Consider the following 18,368-nt stretch of genomic DNA (forward strand, 5'->3'; position numbering starts at 1 on the left):
AAAAAAGCTAAAATTAAAACACTGCAGTAGAAATGAAGAATTATTTTGATAATCTTATTAGACATCATTGAAAAAGGCTGAGGAGAGAATCTCTGAGTCAGAGAATATCTCAATAGAAATTTCCAAAAGTGAAAAACAAACAGAAAAGACTGGAAAAACATAACAGAATACCCAGGAATCGTGGAAAAACTACAAAAATTGTAACCTATGGGTAATAGGAATACCAGAAAGAGAGAAAGAAATGGAAAAAATATTTGAACAATAAACACTGAGAATTTTCCCAAACTAGTGTCAGATACCAAACCACAGATCCAGGAAGCTGAGAGAACACCAAACTGGATAAATAGTAAAATACTAAACCTAGGCATATCATTTTCAAACTATAGGAAATCAAAGATACTGAACAAAGTTCTGAAAGAAACCAGAGGAAAAAAACCCTTACCTATGGAAGGACAAAGGTAAGAATTATTTTTAACTTCTCCTCAGAAACAATACCAAAAAAAAAAAAAAATGAGTGTAGTGAAATATTTAGTGTTGAGAGAGAAAAAAAGTAGAATTCTGTACCCTACAAAATTATCTTTCAAAAATGAAAGGGAAAAGAAGATTTTCTTAGAGAAATAAAAATTGAGAAAATTTGTTGCCAGTAGATCTGCTTTGCAAGAAATGTTTGAAGAAGTTTTTTAGAGAGAAGGAAAATAATATAGATCAGAAATTTGGATCTACATGAAGTAAGGAAGAGCACTGAAGAAGAAATAAGTGGAGATAAGATAAAAACTTTTATTTTTCTTATTCTAATTGATCTAACAGAGAACACTTTGTTTCTAATAAACAGAGCAACAGTGTATTCAAATATACATATACACATATACATGTTTACAGATAAGTGAAATGGATGACAGCAGTAATAAAAAGCATTAGAGGGAGGAACTAGAATTATTTTGTTATAATAAGGTACTTGTACTATCCATGAAGTGATATAATGCTATTTGAAAGTATCCTGGTATTAGTTGTAAATGTATATTGCAAACTCTTAGGGCAGTCATAAAAACAAATTTTAAATGAAGTATAACTGATATGGTAAGAAAAACAAGAGAATGGAATCATATAAAATGCTCAATTAAAACCATAAAAGGCAGAAAAAGATTGGAATACAAACATAGGAAAAAAGAACAAGGGCAACATATAGAAAACCGTAAGAAATATAGTAGATATTAATACAACTATATCCATAATTACCTTAAATGTCAATGGTCTGAACTAAAAGACAGAGATTGTCAGAATAGATTAAAAGAAAACCAACTTTTAATATAAAGGCAATATACTTTAAATATAAAGACAATATAGATTAAAAGTAAATAGATTAAGATATGCCAACACTGCCTCACACCATATACAAAAATAAACTCAAAATGGCTTAAAGACTTAAACATGATACCATAAACCTCCTAGAAGAGAATATAGGTAAAACATTCCCTGACATAAATGGCACCAATCTCCCAAGGTAATAGAAATAAAAGCAAAAATAAACTAATGGGATCTAATAAAACTTATAAGCTTTTGTTCAGCAAAGGAAACCATAAACAAAATGAAAAGACAACCTACGGACTGGGAGAAAATATTTGCAAATGATGTGCCCAACAAAGGCTTAATTTCCTAAATATGCAAACAGCTCATACAACTCAATAACAAAAAAACAAACAAGCCAATCAAAAAATGGACTGAAGACCTAAATAGACATTTCTCCAAAGAAAACATACAGATGGCCAATAGGCACATGAAAAGATGCTCAACACTGCTAATTATTAGAAAAATGGCAAGTCAAAACTACAATAAGATATCACCTCATACTGGTCAGAATGGTAATCATCAAAAAGTCTACAAATAATAAATGCTAGAGAGTGTGTGGAAGAAAGGGAACTCTCCTACACTGTTGGTGGGAATGTAAATTGGTGCAGCCCCTATGGAGAACAGTATGGAGATCCCTTAAAAAGCTAAAAATAGAGCTACCATATGATCCAGCAATCCCACTCCTGGGCATATATCCAGAAAAGACAAAAGCTCTAATTTGAAATGAAACACGCACCCAAAATGTTTATAGTGGCACTATTTACAATAGCCAAGATATGGAAGCAACTTAAGTATCTATCAGCAGATGAATGGATAAAGAAGAAAAAAAAATATATATATATATATATATAAATATATACACACATACACACACAATGGAATATTAACCATAAAAAAGAATGATACCATTTGCAGCAACATGGATGGACCTAGAGATTATCATAGTAAGTGAAGTTAGAGAAAGACAAATATTATATGATATCATTTATATGTGGAATCTAAAAAATATTACAAATGAACTTATTTACAAAACAGTAACAGACTCAAACATATAGAAAACAAACCTATGGTTACAAAAGGGGAAGGGGGTAGGGAGTGATAAATTGGAAATGTGGGATTAATAGATGCATACTACCTTATGTAAAATAGATAAACAACAAGGATTTACTGTATAGCATAGGGAACCATATTCAATATCTTATAATAAGCTATAATGGAAAAGAATTCAAAAAATTTATATAGATAGATACATATATTTTTGCATAACTGAATTACTCTGCTGTGCCCCTGAAACTAACACAATATTGTAAATCAACTATACTTCAATAAAAAAGACATAAAAAGAAAAAACCAAAAACAACAGCAAAAAAAAACTTTTTTGTAATGATCATTTTACTTCTATCCTAAGAACCAGTTTGGAAATTCCATTATTACTTCAGTAAGTACCACTTATGGGAAAACTCTGTATAGGTAAACGTAATTGTAACTACAGCCTTAGAATTTAACTGAATTTGGTAAGCAATATTCTATCTTTCTAATATATTTCACTATTGTAAGCCAACTTTTTCCTTCACTTATTAAACTCTTACAGTTTGAGAAATGGCAAATTATATACATATACACAAATGTATATGTATATATATGTATACATATATTTTTTCTTTTCATGGATTCTTGATTTCCCAATTTCTTGTGTTTTGGGGCATGGACATTCACAATCACAGTGAAAATTAGAGTAGAAAATACCAATTAATACATTGGAATAGGCAATATAATAATTGTGGCTTGTGATCTGATAACATTAACCTTTCTCCCCAAAATGAAAAAATTACTTTCTTTCCACATGATATTTTATTACTTTTAAGAAGTCACACACTATGAAATGCCTCCCAGTTTTATAAATGTAAAGTAAGTAATGAATCACCCAATGAAGCTTATAGTAAACGGGCCATACTTTTATCTACGCAGTCAGATTTTCATGCATGCCTTACACTTAATATTCAACTCAAGACAAGCAGATAATTGAACAAAAGTAAATTTAAAAAAGCAAACATGAAGTTTCTAACTATGTAAGAAACATGTTCCTATTGCACTGTATCATTTAATGAGATCAAATACAAACAGAAATATTTCTTTGCATGTGTAATTAGTAGGCAACCAAAGTAATACCATAGTACATTCTAGGAATATATTAATGTACATAAAATAAAACTACTGACTCAAAAAGAATATATCATGTTTTCTCACAATTTTGGAGTATGTTTAGAACTTTTGTTTGTAAGGAATTAACTCACGATTATGAACAAATCAGATCTCTTAAAGACAATGGTGTCAAATAAGGAATACATCCAGACAATACCTTATTTAAAAAAATAGTAAAAAATGACACCAATTTTTTTTTTACTTATGTTTAATTTTCTTAAATTGAAGTATTGTTGATTTACAACGTCATGTTAGTTTCTGGTGTACAGCAAAGTGATTCAGTTATATATACATATACATATATATATTTATTCTTTTTCATATTCTTTTCCATTATGGTTTATTACAGGATATTAAGTATAGTTCCCTGTGCTATACAGTAGGACCTTGTTGTTTGTCCCTTCTCTATATAGTAGTTTGTATCTGTAATCCCCAAATCCTAATTTATTATGCATATTAAGCATAAAATGGAGTTGTGCTTAATTTTAAATGAACAATTACTTATGGAATCAAGCTTAATGTGTGCCTCCCTTGTGTGTGTCACTGTTCTAGGATTTATAGGGGATAAAAAGATATAGTCTCTTTCCTGAATGAATATTACAACCAATTGAGAAATAAGAGACATACACCTGCAACAGTTATATGTAAAACAAAGATGATTATATAACATTGTGTTCCACATGTAACTTACTCAAGCGTTAAATATGTTACAGATTAATAAAAGGATAATTGAAAGTCAGGAATATTAAAGTTCAGAAGCAATTAGGAATAACAAGACAGTCAAAGGAGCAAAATATTGGGAGATTATGATTTACAGCAATTAAGCAGCTGACCTTGGTGTTAATCTAGGGCAGGTTTTAGCTTGCCTGGTTCATGAGATGATGAATCAAGTGATGATCTAGTGGGAAAAATTGAAGGCTTATTAGGGTGAACTGCCTGAGTGGATAAAGTTGGTAAAATGAAAGTTTCTTTAATAAACAGGGACTTTTTGCTAGGATTTATTGAGATATTTTGACACTACCTTTTTTCAACTTTCCTCCTTTACCTTAGCTACCAACCATCTCAGAGTTACCTTCTTCTTCTAAAGTAATGTAAGGGATGAGAAGTAGAGAACTGTGATTGACAAGAGCAAGAGCTTCTTTTCAAGACACTTCCAACAGAGTAGTTTCTAGTGAAGACTAAGATAGAACCATACTGCTGTGTGGTGGATACCCAATAGCAACAAATGGAACATAAATTTCTAATATTACCACTGTAAAAGACAGTGAGAAGAGAGAAATAAATAGGATAGAAAAGAAAAATATGGGTCAAGTACCAAAGTATAAAGGAAGGTAGTGAAGGATGAAAGGATTTCTACACAGTTGTAATAGATGATGTCTGATATAAATTAACACTGAGTGTTTACTACTGCCTTAAATGAACACAGAAAAATCCCTGAGGCAAAATAAGCTACACAGAGATTAAAAAAAAATTTTTTTAAATAATTTACCCAAGGTTACAAAGCCAAGAAGGAGAAAAACTAGGATCTGAGCCCAGACCATGTATTCCAGCATTTGATTTTCTAATCTTAAATCCCGTATCCTACTTTGTGTCAGAACTGATTAGCAGAAACAACCAGAGGTCTCCAGGTGATTTTTATCCCAAGCTATAGAGGTCAGTTCTTGGAGAATCCCCACATGCAGATAATTATTAATATGTGGCATATGTCGTACCTATTTTTAGCTTAGCAAGCAGCAGAACTAGTTTGGAAATAGTCTGGAAAGAACTATTAAGTGGCATTTCTGAACAGTTTCTGCTGTGGTTAGTTGCTGCAGCTGCAGCTTTCTTATTTGTGTTCTTTCCTGTTTCAGGAATTGTTTTTCCTCTCTTTACCTGTGATAAAGCACATTCTCTCTGAAGAAATCAAACCAAAGATTGTTAGAAACTGTAATTTAATAATTAGGGTTAATCCTAAAAATACCCACGAAATGGCTTAAAATCTTGGCATTTATACTTTCTATGGGGCTATGATATCACATTGAGAAAAACAGAAACATATTGAGATCTGTCTCTTAAGAGAAATATTACAACAGAATAAATAATGTCTCTATGCATAAGCCACACAAGAAGAAATTTATTTCAAAAGCAGATAACAAAATTTTAAACCCATTTACTGTTGTTTTCTATCACACAAAGAATAGATACTAAATAATTTAAGGAACATACTTGTCAAAATAACAAATAGAACCTGGATAGATTGTAAAGAACTTATGACTTGTTTATCAGTTTTCAAGTTATTCTCACTAGGCAACTTTGTAGCAGACTGTCACAGAAAAACGTTAGTGAAATGTAAACCTGTCCTCAATGACCAAAAAAATCACATGGAGACCTTACTAAAAAAAAAATCAGTGTGCACCCACCCTACATTTCCTCCCCTCCCATTATGATTTAATTGGTATGGGCATCATTTTACTTTTATTGTAGCTACAGGTGGTTCTGCTGAGCAGCTAATGTTGAGAACCACTGTATTAGTTTTCTAAGGTTTCCATAACAAAGTACCACAGACTAGGTGTCTTAAAGATGTTTGTTCTCAAAGTACTTACTGTTAGAAGTCTGAGATCAAGGTGACAGCAGGTTGGTTTCTCCTGAAGCTTCTCTCCTTGGCTGGTAGGTTATCATCTTCTCCCTTTGCCTTCACCTGGTCTTCCCTCTGTGCGTCTGTGTCCTTATCTATACCTATAAGGAGACCAGTCATGCTGGATCGGGGCTCACCTTAATGACCCCCCTTTACCTTTTAAAGCATCTACCTCGAAATACAGTTACATTCTGAGGTACTGGGGGCTAGGACACTAACATATGAATTTGGCAAGGACACAATCCAGACCATAACAACACTAGTCTAGGAAGTGATTAGTTAAGAATGGATAACATACAACTAAAACTTTTAAAACTATGCATTCTTTCTATTATTTAATTTTGAATATAAAGCTGTTATTTAGGGGCTTCCCTGGTAGCACAGGGGTTAAGAATCTGTCTGCCAACGCAGGGGACATGGGTTCAAGCCCTGGTCTGGGAAGATCCCACATGCTGCGGAGCAACTAAGCCAGTGATCCACAGCTACTGAGCCTGCACTCTAGAGCCTGCAAACCACAACTACTGAGACCACGTGACACAACTACTGAAGCCCGCGCACCTAGAGTCCGTGCTCCGCAGCAAGAGAAGCCACCGCAATGAGAAGCCCATACACCACAACGAAGAGTAGACCCCGCTCACCGCAACTAGAGGAAGCCCGCACTCAGCAACAAAGACCCAACGCAGCCAAAATTAAATAAACAAAATAAATTTTTTTTAAAAAGATTTAAAAAAGCTGTTATTTAAATTTCGAAAAATTACTATGGAATGCCTGTGCCATGATATTTCTAAATCCTTTATGATAAGCTGAACCAGAGGAGTTTATACTGAACAAGAATGTAGTTTAGAAATTCACTGTACTGGAATACTTTTTTAACATTTTACTGATGATGTTTTAACTCTAAAACAACCATTTCCACAACTCTACAACTTCAAAGTAGAAGCTTCAGATAAAGTATTGTATAGGCGATAATTTGAACAGCAAAAAAACTCATCAAGGGGCTTTTCATCCACAGAAACCAACCGATTCATAGGTGAAGACTAGAGTCAAGGGGGCTTCCCTGGTGGCGCAGTGGTTGAGAGTCCGCCTGCCGATGCAGGGGACACGGGTTCGTGCCCCGGTCCGGGAAGATCCCACATGCCGCGGAGCGGCTGGGCCCGTGAGCCATGGCCGCTGAGCCTGCGTGTCTGGAGCCTGTGCTCTGCAATGGGAGAGGCCACAACAGTGAGAGGCCCACATACCACACACACACACACACAAAAAGACTAGAGTCAACCAGAGTCGTGAAACCCTGAGCTCCTAACTTAGTATAGGTTATCAGTCATATGGCAACCCCAGAAAGTGCCCCAGGGCATTTATGGACATTGGCTTCACATGTGAATCAACTGGGACTATTTTTAAAATTCCACTTCCTGGACAATTAAAAAGAAATAGGTATGAGATTCAGGTGAAAGTATTTTTGAGGTGATTGCATGTGTAGCCAAGTTTGAGAATACTAACTTAGAGTCCTAACAGAGAGCACCTGAATATAGACCTAATTAAGTTTTGTATCATTTTCAACCATTAATTGCCCTGTTGATCAGAAAGTTGTTCTGAGATACTCTACCATAACCACCTCTCCTAAAAATAAACAATTATAGCCAAGGGAATGAAAATTCAAAAATAAGAGGCCACACCTAAATTTACCATTTCAAGTATAAGTTTATAGGCAAAATATTGCATAAAAATAACAAACACTGTGCATTGTTAACAAATTCTAAGTGAAAAGCAACCTCTTCTTATAAATAATCCAAATCCCCAGAGCAAACAGTGTGTTTTTTTCAATTTTACTTGAGTTTATTTCCAACCTAATTTCCAGTTTTCTAGCTTATTTTCATAACACCCAACAACATTCTCAGTGACAGCTTTGAGACAACGCCAGAAATCCTGAGTACATCCATTAAAAAATAATGACCATATAGCTAGAGGTTTTATCATGCTGTTTAGAAAATAAACAATAAAACATTAAGAATTAAAACAAAATAAGCAACCATTATTGTTTCTATATGTATTCTTTCCATCTTAAGTATTTTTTAACTTTTTTTTTTACTAACCATACATTTTTAAAAATCAAACTTCCAAAATAAAAGTTCCCATTTTTAAGTGTAGCGTTCAATAAGTTTTGACAAATATAAGCACCACTGCGATCAAGGTACAGTTTCATCACCACAAAAAGGTCCCTTGGTGCCCTTTCCCAGTCAATCCATCAATCTCTGTCCTCCCAAACACTGATGAGATTTCTGACTATATAAATTAATTTTGCATTTCCTAGAATTTCATTTAAATTGAATCATTATAGTAGGATGTATTTTTTTATTCCTGACTTCTTTCATCCAGCAGTTTTTTTAATGTATTCATTCATTTGGTGTCTATCAGTAATTTGTTCTTTTAACTACTGAATAATATTTCATTATATAAACAAACTAAAATTTATTTTATTTACCCATTAATCTGATGATAAACATTTAAGTTGTTTCTGGTTTGGGGCAATTAAAAATAAACCTGTGGTGAACATCCCTGTGTAATTCTTTGTTAGACATTTACTTTCGCTTCTCTTGGGTAAATACCTAAGAGTGGAATGGATGGGTAGTTTATTATTGTGCTAGGGCTGCTATTATAAAGTACCACAAACTGGGTGGCTTAAACAACAAAATGTATTGTCTCACAGTTCTAGAAGTTGGAGATCAATGATGTGTCAACAGGATTGGTTCTTTCTGAGAGTTATGAGTGAGAATCTGTTCCATGTTTCTGTCCTAGCTTCTGGTGCATTGCTGGCAATTTTTGGCTTGTAAAGGCATCACCCTGATAACTGCCTTCACCTTTACACGGCCTTCTCCCTATGTGTGTTTCTGTGTCCCAAATCTCCCTTCTTATAAGGACACCCATCATATTAGATTAGGGCCCACCCTACTCCAGTATAATCTCATTCTCACTTAACAAAATGACTTTGAGGCTACTTGCTGAAAGGCAAAGAGCTCAGGCTAGAAATAAAAAAGCAGTCATTCACAGTGCTTCTACCAAAAATATATAACCTGAATATAATCATGTGGAGACATCAGACAAAACCCAAATTGAGAGACATTTTATGAAATCAATGCTCTGTACTTTTCAAATATTAATGTCACAAAAGACAAAGAAGGACTGAAGAATTGCTCCATATTAAAGGATACTCAAAAGACTTGACAAGTAAATGTGATATGTGACCCTGTTGTGATAAAGGACACTTGTGGGACATTTGATGACATTTTAATGAAGTTATTACATTAAATAATGGTATTATATCAATTATAATTTTGATAATTATATTATGGTTATATAAGAGAATATCCTTGATTTTAGGAAATGCACACTGAAGTATTTTGGGAAAGTGGGAAATAACATATGTGCCTTATTGTAAAATAGTACAAAAAATTGATTATACACCTTCCCTCCAATATACACACAGAGGAAATAATAAAGCAAATATGGTAAAATGTATATTTGGATTTGATCACCAAGAGAATGAATGTAAATAGCAATGACAATAATGCCAAGGACAAACCCTTCAGTGCTCCAAAGTTTAGAGATCAGGGAAAATGGGGAAAAATGGAAAAAAAAAAAACAAAAACACAACAACTCGGAGTAGCTTGAGAGGTAAGATCAAAACTGGGTGGATGACTTTGTATTCTTAGCAGCTTATTAGAGTTTCTAGACACAGAACCAATAGGAAATACCTATATCTATTTCTATATCCATATCTATTTCTATAACCATATTTATATCCATATCTATATCTGTATCTATATCTATCTATGAACTTTCTCCCTCAATTGTGGAGACCAGGAAATCCAAAATCTTCAGGGTAGTACAGCAGGCTGGAGACCCAGGGAATAACCACTTGAGTCCAAAGGCAGTCTAGAGGCAGAATTCCCTCTTCTTAGGGGAACTTTAGTCCTTTTTTCTCTAAGGCCTTTATTTGGATGGGGCCCACTCACATTATGGAGGGTAATCTGCTTTACTCCAAGTCTATTGGTTTAAATGTTAATCTCATCTAAAATTATATCTTTACACCGACATCCAAACTGGTGTTTGACCAAATATCTAGGGACCATAGCCTAGCCAAATTGACACATAAAACTAACCATCACAGAAGCTAACTAAAAAGAGGGTATCAAAAATGAGAGAATGCTGCAATGGATAAAATAAATGAGAATTTGACTACAAACTGACCACTGGAATTAGCAAAACAATGCCACTAATGATCACAGGTGGTTTGGATGGCGGTACCTGATTGGAGTTAATTCAAGTGGGAATGTGAGGAGAGATACTGGATGCAGTAAGAATAAACAATTCTTTGAGGAATTTTTTACTTTAAGGATGGGGAGATGTATAGCATGGTAGCTTGACTGTGTGACGGAGTCAAGAGAAGATTTTAATATGGGATAGATAACAATATGTTTGCTGATGAGACTGATCCAGCAGAGAGGATGAACAAGAGAAAAAGGAGAAATGCAACATTTTGAATAGTTGGAATGTAAGAGATCCAGCATAGATGTGGAGGGGTTGAATTTAAACAGGAGTGTGGATGGTTCACCAAACAGATGGGAAGCTGAGGGTATGGGTTGAGAGGTAAGTTGGGGGGAGAGTGTAGTAGCAGGAGATAATGAAAGTTCTCTTCTGATTATTTCTATTTCTCATGAAACAGGACAGGGCCAGGCTCATGGGTATGCAACCCACACGACTGCATAGGACCCGATGCACAGAAGGGTCCCACAAATTTTAAATCTCTGTTGTTGATGTTATAAAATTCTTAAAAGATTTATCTTTGAACTTTTGTAAAGTCCAATGAGACAAAGGAACATGAGGGTGAGCAGAGGAGATACACACAATATGTGCATCTTCTCTTTCTTGCTACCCCCTTCACATATAGCATTCATGATGCCCTGTGAGCACAGAACTCCAGTGGATTCACTATGCGTGGGAATTCAGCAAGACTCAAAGCAAGTACAAGGTAGTCCAGCCTGCAACTGGGAAAGCCTGGGTCACTGACAGCCCAAGAAGCCACACTTTCAGTTTGTAAAAGAACTTGCTTCCAACTCAGAAAAAAAGGCAATAGTGATCCAAGAAACACACAAAAAATTAAGGAACCTGTTATATCTTTTCTTATTCAAGTTACTTCCCTGTAGTAGCTGACTACTTACACTGAAAATGATGACATGAAAGGGAAACACAAGGCCACCATACTTCTTTTTCTTTCAGTTTTTCCTCACTTGCCATTAAGCTGAGGTAGAGAGTTTAGACAGAATGTGCACAAATAAAGAAGGGAAGAGAAAATATTTGGTTAGTTTTGTGCAACATTTCCTCTATTCTGATAAAAATAAAATACATATGCATATATAAACCACAAATGTAAATTTTATAATTTTTATGATTCTACATACAAGTTAAATAATCTTATTTTTGCACTTAAAACTGGCATTGCAAAATATAAAGATGAATGGCAAAATTCATGATAATAAATTAAACTTTTAAAATTTTTCTTTACTTGGGACAAGATTAACTACAAAGTAAAAAATGCCACGACGTTGTGAGAGACCATGAAAGGAAAAATTTTTATATTTTAGTACTTTTAATGTCACTTTTTTCCCCTGCTTTTTAAATAAGAGGCGCTGCATTTTTATTTTGTATTTCATCTTGCAAATTATGTGGCTGACTCTGAAATAGCAGGCACATGATCAGCTGAGAATGATGATGAGAGGAGATTTTGGAAGTTTGAGAAAAGAAAAGCTATGAATCAGTGCCATTGTAGAGTGGAAGTGTGAATAGTAATAGCAAAATGAAGTATGCTTACTGGGCAGCATTAAGAAACCACTTGAGGTTAATGATCATAATTATAAAGAGTGTCCAGTCAGCATGATGGTATTTTTTCTCCAGACATATTCCTCTGCATGGAGGGCAAGGAGGTTGAGTGTATGTGAAAGGAAGCAGAACTACTGTAATAACTGACTAGGAAATTTAATCTAAATAAGGAGGGAAGTGAGAATTTAAGGAGCTAACAGACACTGAGAAGTCATAAAATCAGATATTTTCTTATTTTTGGAGGATTTTTAGAGTTGGAACACTAGAGGGAATGAGCCAGAAAGAGAGGAAGTGGGAGGTGTGATGTTGAGATTTTGGACGGGAGGTAGTGATTGGTCATGAGCACCAGGATATAATGAGAATGTGTGGTTATGGTAGAGTGGAAGAGGTCAACTTACTGAGAGATCTGAATGTTGGAAGGATCTTCATGGATAGCGAAATCTCAAAGAGTTCTAATAGCAGTGTTGGAGAGAACTACAGTGAACCCAGCCCTGACATCAAAGAAGGAGGACTAGTGACCCTAGGGAATGATAGTTGAATCAATAGAGAGAGGTGGTGATAGATTAATGACAAAAGACTCAGAGATTTAGGGAATCTAAATCTCCCTTCAGCAGGGGAGGCGTGGGAGTTGAGGTCAGAGAAGGTAATTTTCAGAATGTAAAAAATCAAATTTCCAAGGGATGAGCATTAATGTAGGAGACTAGGGTTTCTATAGTAATGACACGAAAAGGAATAAAGAGCACAATGTAATCATTCCTGATGGTCTCAAGAAGGAAAGCTAGTGACAAAGTTGTGAGTGTTGGGGGTTGCAGAGTTCCGGCCTGCCCCTTGAACCTTGCTCATGGAGAATTCAAGTCCCCCAGAGATGTCTAATTATTAGTGACGGGACACTCCTGGCCTCTCTAATGACAATCAATGGAGCATGTATGAATTTATGAAGATCTGCTCATTGAGGGAAATGACAAGTAGTTTTGAAAACAAGCATAAGTTAAGTATGTGGGAATAAAAGAAGGTGAAATTTTAAAGGTGGACCATTTCAAAGGAATTAGAGTTTCAGCCTACATATAAAGAGGAGTCTTTGATGGATCTAGCCTGGAGTAGTAGAAAGATGTTGTATTAAGAAAGGATTGATATTCAGTTCTGCAATTAACTGGCTTTGGCAACACACTTGTATATTTTCTACAACTTAAAAAAGGAAAAGTAATGCACATAAATAATATTTATTTTACATTAATTTAGCTTGGAAGAGATATTATCAGATCTATTCTATAATAGTAACTCTTGAAGAAGGTGACTACTGTAGATCAGGCCAGAAGGGAAGAGAGCCAGGTCTCAGAGCAAAAGGAAAAAGGCCGATGAGGCAAAAGATGTATAAGCGGTAAAGTCCCATTAGATTAACCTAATTGTGGCCAATTGGATCTGTAGTTTAGAAAACAGTAGGAGACAAAGGTAAATTCAAAGACTCCTGGGGCTACGGTTTAATAGAATCAAAGAGGAGATAGATGCAATGGTAAAGATTATGGTGTATATTTCGGACATTTTAGATTGGAAGAACTATATATCCTGGTAATGGGATGCACTGGGGAAATAGATATATTCAAAAGGGCACTGGTTCACAATGAAGATAGAAATTTGAAAGTCATAGAATTTCAGGCGCTTGGAGAGATGAAAATGTTCAGAGTGTAATAAGAAGGTGGCTTTACATTAAGTGAAATTAATGTATAAGTTCTGTAGAAGTGAATGCTGATGAGCAAGGAGGCTAAGGTGTTAGACCAATCAACACCCTTATGCAGGGAGAGTAAAGGTGGCTGGGAGGAAACCTGGCAATCAGCTGCAAAGCCGAAAAGGATTAGGTTACAGACGCCAAAATTTTGCTTGTTATTGTCTTCATCACTTCTTATACATGGGCCTTATGCCACGAGACGGGGTGGGGGGGGAGAGAGAGAGAGCCCCTAAGAATGTTTAGAGATCTCATTAATTTTTCAGACATTTCAGAAAGAGACTGAGCTGTCAAGTCTAAGGTATGTTCAAGATCTTAGCCCAATGCCTTCTTATCTCTCCAACAAATGCTTGAATATTTTTTAGCATGTGCTGCTCTGCCTTTCATGAGACAGTTATCATTTTGTAAGCTCAAAGGAAAGTCTGTCTCCACACCTGCAGCAGCCCAAATGACTTCAAAGTCTTGTTGCAAAGGGGAGAAAGAGACTGATGACCCAAAAAACTGCAAAAAGAGAAGAGCCTTGGATTTCTTGAGCAGATTGCCTGTACCTCCACCTGTCAGTCCCATTTGTACATTTGTTTCTCCAGCTGCACAGAAGGCATTTCAGCCACCACGGAGTTGTGGCACCAAATATGAAACACCTATGAAGAAAAAAGAATTGAATTCTCCTCAGATGACTCCACTTAAAAAATTTAATGACATCTCTGTTTTGGAAGGTAATTCAATAGCTGATGAAGAACTTGCCCTGATAAATACCCAAGCCCTTTTGTCTGGTTCAGCAGGAGAAAATCAACTTACATCTATCAGTGAGTCCACTAGGACTGCTCCCACTGGTCCAAAAGATCATCTCGGACTGAAAAGGCCTTACACTGCATCTGTGTTCAAAGAATGAGGGAATTCCCCATCCAGGACTGAAGAACAGAAGACTAATATGCAGGACACAAGTACAATAAAAAATATATCCAAGAGACTGCAAAGGCGACAAAAACCAACATGATGATAAATTAGGTATTGACTCAACCTTTCCAGTTTGTAAAACATATACAATTTCAAACGCTACATCAGAATTTGCATAATGAGAAAAGAAAGGAAAAAGTTCAAAATTTATCTACGTGCTTGTATATCACAGCAATGCTCTTTGCCTGCTTCTATCTTGGTATACTCTTATTTCAATTATATATCTTAAAACTGTGACTGTATATTTATTAACTAATCAAGAAAAAAATCCCCTTTAAATCTTTATGACTAGATTTGGTCACTATAAGTATTATTTTACAAACGAAGTAAACACACCTGTTTCTTTTAGATTGTGTCCTTATAATTCAAAGAAACTAGGTTTCTAAGTGCAGTTATTTTGACTCATATAATTCCTCTTAGTTTAGTTCCTATTTTAGGTTTGTATTTAAGAGGTAACCCACTATGAACCAGTTTTCCTTAATGCACATGTTGGTTCTAATACAGTTTTATCCTGATCAAAAAAGTCAGGATGAGTAAGATATTACAGTGGTTTCTTTTGACCAATTCTTCATCCTTAAGTCAGCGTGACTACAAGAAAAATAGAACCCTCAATGTACTTCCCTTTTATGATTCCAATGTGATCTGTAAAATTAAATTATTTATTAAAAGTTCAAATACTTTAAATCAGAAGCAGATTTTAAATCGGAAGATTTCATAGTGTTAATTTGTTTTTGTTTTTTAACAAAATGATCGTCTGGACTGCAGACGATGTAGAGAAAAGATCTCAGTTTTTGATATTGGAATTAAATCCTGGCTCTGCTATGCAACCTTGGATAAGGTTTGTTATTCCATTTATAAGATGGGATAAATACTTTATAGGTTTGCTAGGATGCTGTGTCATGATATATGTAAAAGAGCTACACAGCTGTGTGGATGCACCCACCCACAAACACATATATATTCATGACCCACCCCCAAACTACACATGCTATCGTACAGACAACCTTGAGAATGTTCTTACACTAAATAGTGCTTGTCAAGCTACTGGTCTTAATTTTACCCCTTGGAGGGATCAGGACAAATCTTGTCCTTCTTGTCTAAGTGGGAGGAAGATAAAGAAAACTGCAGGAAGAAGGAACCAAAGATGGTCTTGATATCAAAGGTGTTGAAGCAAGGAGGATTTGGGGCATTTAATATGTCTGAAAGTATGGTAATTGGATCTTAGATTAAGTCAAGTGCATTTGAAAGCATTCCCAACTGTGAAAGTTTCTCTAATTAGTTATCTCAATGGGTTCGCCTCAGGAAATTAACACACCCCAGGACCAGTTGAAGTTCCTATGAATTGAGCTAATTGACACAGCAGGCTTAACCTATTTTCCAATGGTGAATATAAAGTATTTGTTCAACAAACAAAGGCCTCTCAAATCTTTTGAAAGCCTACCCTAGTCAACTGGTTGGAGGCTCAAAATTAAAATATATATATAGGGATAAGCTTTAATAACCCCAAACTTACCCTCCAATTAGGCAGGCGTTGTGATGAGGTGGAGGGATTTATTATATTCAATTAAACTTATGATTTTATGTTTAAAATTTTTAAACATCAAGATTTCCATATCCTCTTTAAGGAAATCGATGTTCTACTGAAGTTCTTTACAGTCTTTTAAAAATGTGCTTTAATATTTTTATTACAACCAAAAAGTAATATGAAATAATCATATTATTTTAAGCTTTATGTTCAATTTGGAAAGTAATTATTAAGTTTTCAAATGGTATTCTCTTAATTCCATTACATGTTTTTTTTTCTCCTAAACCTAAGGTTCTGCTGACATTGAATTTAAAAAATAAATAAATAAAATAAAATAGAACAGAGAATATGAAAGTTCTTGGTAAAATTTAAATTATTTTTGAGGTAGATATTATTACTATAATCTTAGAAACCAACGTGATGACCTTTCCTTTGATCTCCTGTTGAAGTTTATGTACTCATTTAACTTACAATACAGACTTTTTTTCTCATTTCCCCATTTAGCTAGTATATTGTCTGCTTGACCTTGGAAAACTCATTAAACCTCTCTGTGTCTCAGTTTTCTTATTAGTAAAACGGGCCAATTTGAGAGGGTCATTGTGAGAATTAAAAATGAGAATATGCAGTAAAAGTTTTAGTGTGTTTGCTAGTATAAATGAGCACTCAATAAGTATGAGCTATTGTAAGCAGAAAAATGGAAAAGGAAAGGAAAGGAGAGGCATTCTAGGTGGAAGGGATGTTATATGTCAAAGACACAGAAGCAGAGCTTAGCTGTGCCTGGTGAGTGGCAGCGAGGTGTCAGGCTAGAATCCTGATGTTGCAGGGAATGATGACAGGTGATGGATGGTTCATGGGGATTTTGTAAAACCAAACTGAAAGTCTGGGTTTTAAGTTTTGTTTAGTGCATAGTAGAGAGATTTTGTTTGTTTTTCTTGTTTTGATTTTAATAACTAAATGAAATGATCAAGCAAATCTTTCAGGAAGATTAACTGGAGCAATGAATAGATATCATCAAAAACAAGAGAACAGACTCAAAATGGAGTCACTGATGCTAAGCCCCATGTCATCAAACCAAGACCTAACTTAATTACAATTTCAGCTCTCCCAGAAAAGGAATCTTAAGCCAGTCAATCAGGAATTGCCTGATCAGCACTAGTTAGGTCATCTACCTGATAAACCTCTACCATCCTCTAAAGGAAGTAATCTTGCAATAATCAATTTGCTTTTGCCTGGCATAACTTTTTTATTCCTGCTCCATTCTGCCTTTCAGTCTTTCATTTTGTTCAGCTCCTAGGAGCTCCTTTCTATATGTTAGATGGGTGCTGCCCAATTTATGAATTGTTGAATAAGGCCAATAAGACCTTTAAAATTTACTCAGTTGAATTTTGTTTTTTAACAATGTGAAGTTTGAAGAGTAGAGATCAGTCTGGAAATTATTGTAAGAGTCTGGAAATAGGTTAATAGTATTTACTGGGTCACAAGGCAATACAAGAAGACTTAGAGATAAGTTAGTATGTTCTCTCTCCATCTCTGAATTTAATGTACAAAGAAATCAAAGTATAAGATCAACAAATGATTTACTTAGGTCACACAGCTAATCCTATTAGATCTAGGCCTAGAACACAATTTTCATGTTCCCAGGTCCATGCTGTTTCTATAATACCAAGCCATCTCAATTCAGCAGGCACATATTGCAGATATACTATGTGCAAGGCATTCAAATGGGTGCCTCAAGTAATCAGAAGGGAAGACCTGAGTCATAAAAAATATGATGGCTTATACCATTATGCTTTTAATTTTCAAGTATTTGAAGGTGTCACAAGAAATTATTTCACAAATTTGGAATGACTTAAATACTGCTAGTGACTCCATTTCTAGCAACTTTAAAATGTCCAGTTGGATCACCTGTCAACCAAAAAATTTTTCAAAACAATATACTCGATTCTGAATTACATAGGATTATTAGCTAGTGCAAAGGGCCTCTTGCTGGCTTGTAGGGGGAAAAAAATGAGGGCTCTCCACCTGTCCTTCTCTTACACCACACTGGCAGGGTGATAGCGGGGCAAGCGGTATCTTATGCTCTGGTGAGAATGGACAGGAAGGTTCCAGACTCAGCCTTTTCAGTAAGG

This window comes from Hyperoodon ampullatus, assembly GCF_949752795.1.
Source record: "Hyperoodon ampullatus genome assembly, chromosome: 12".
NCBI classification, from domain to species: domain Eukaryota; kingdom Metazoa; phylum Chordata; class Mammalia; order Artiodactyla; family Ziphiidae; genus Hyperoodon; species Hyperoodon ampullatus.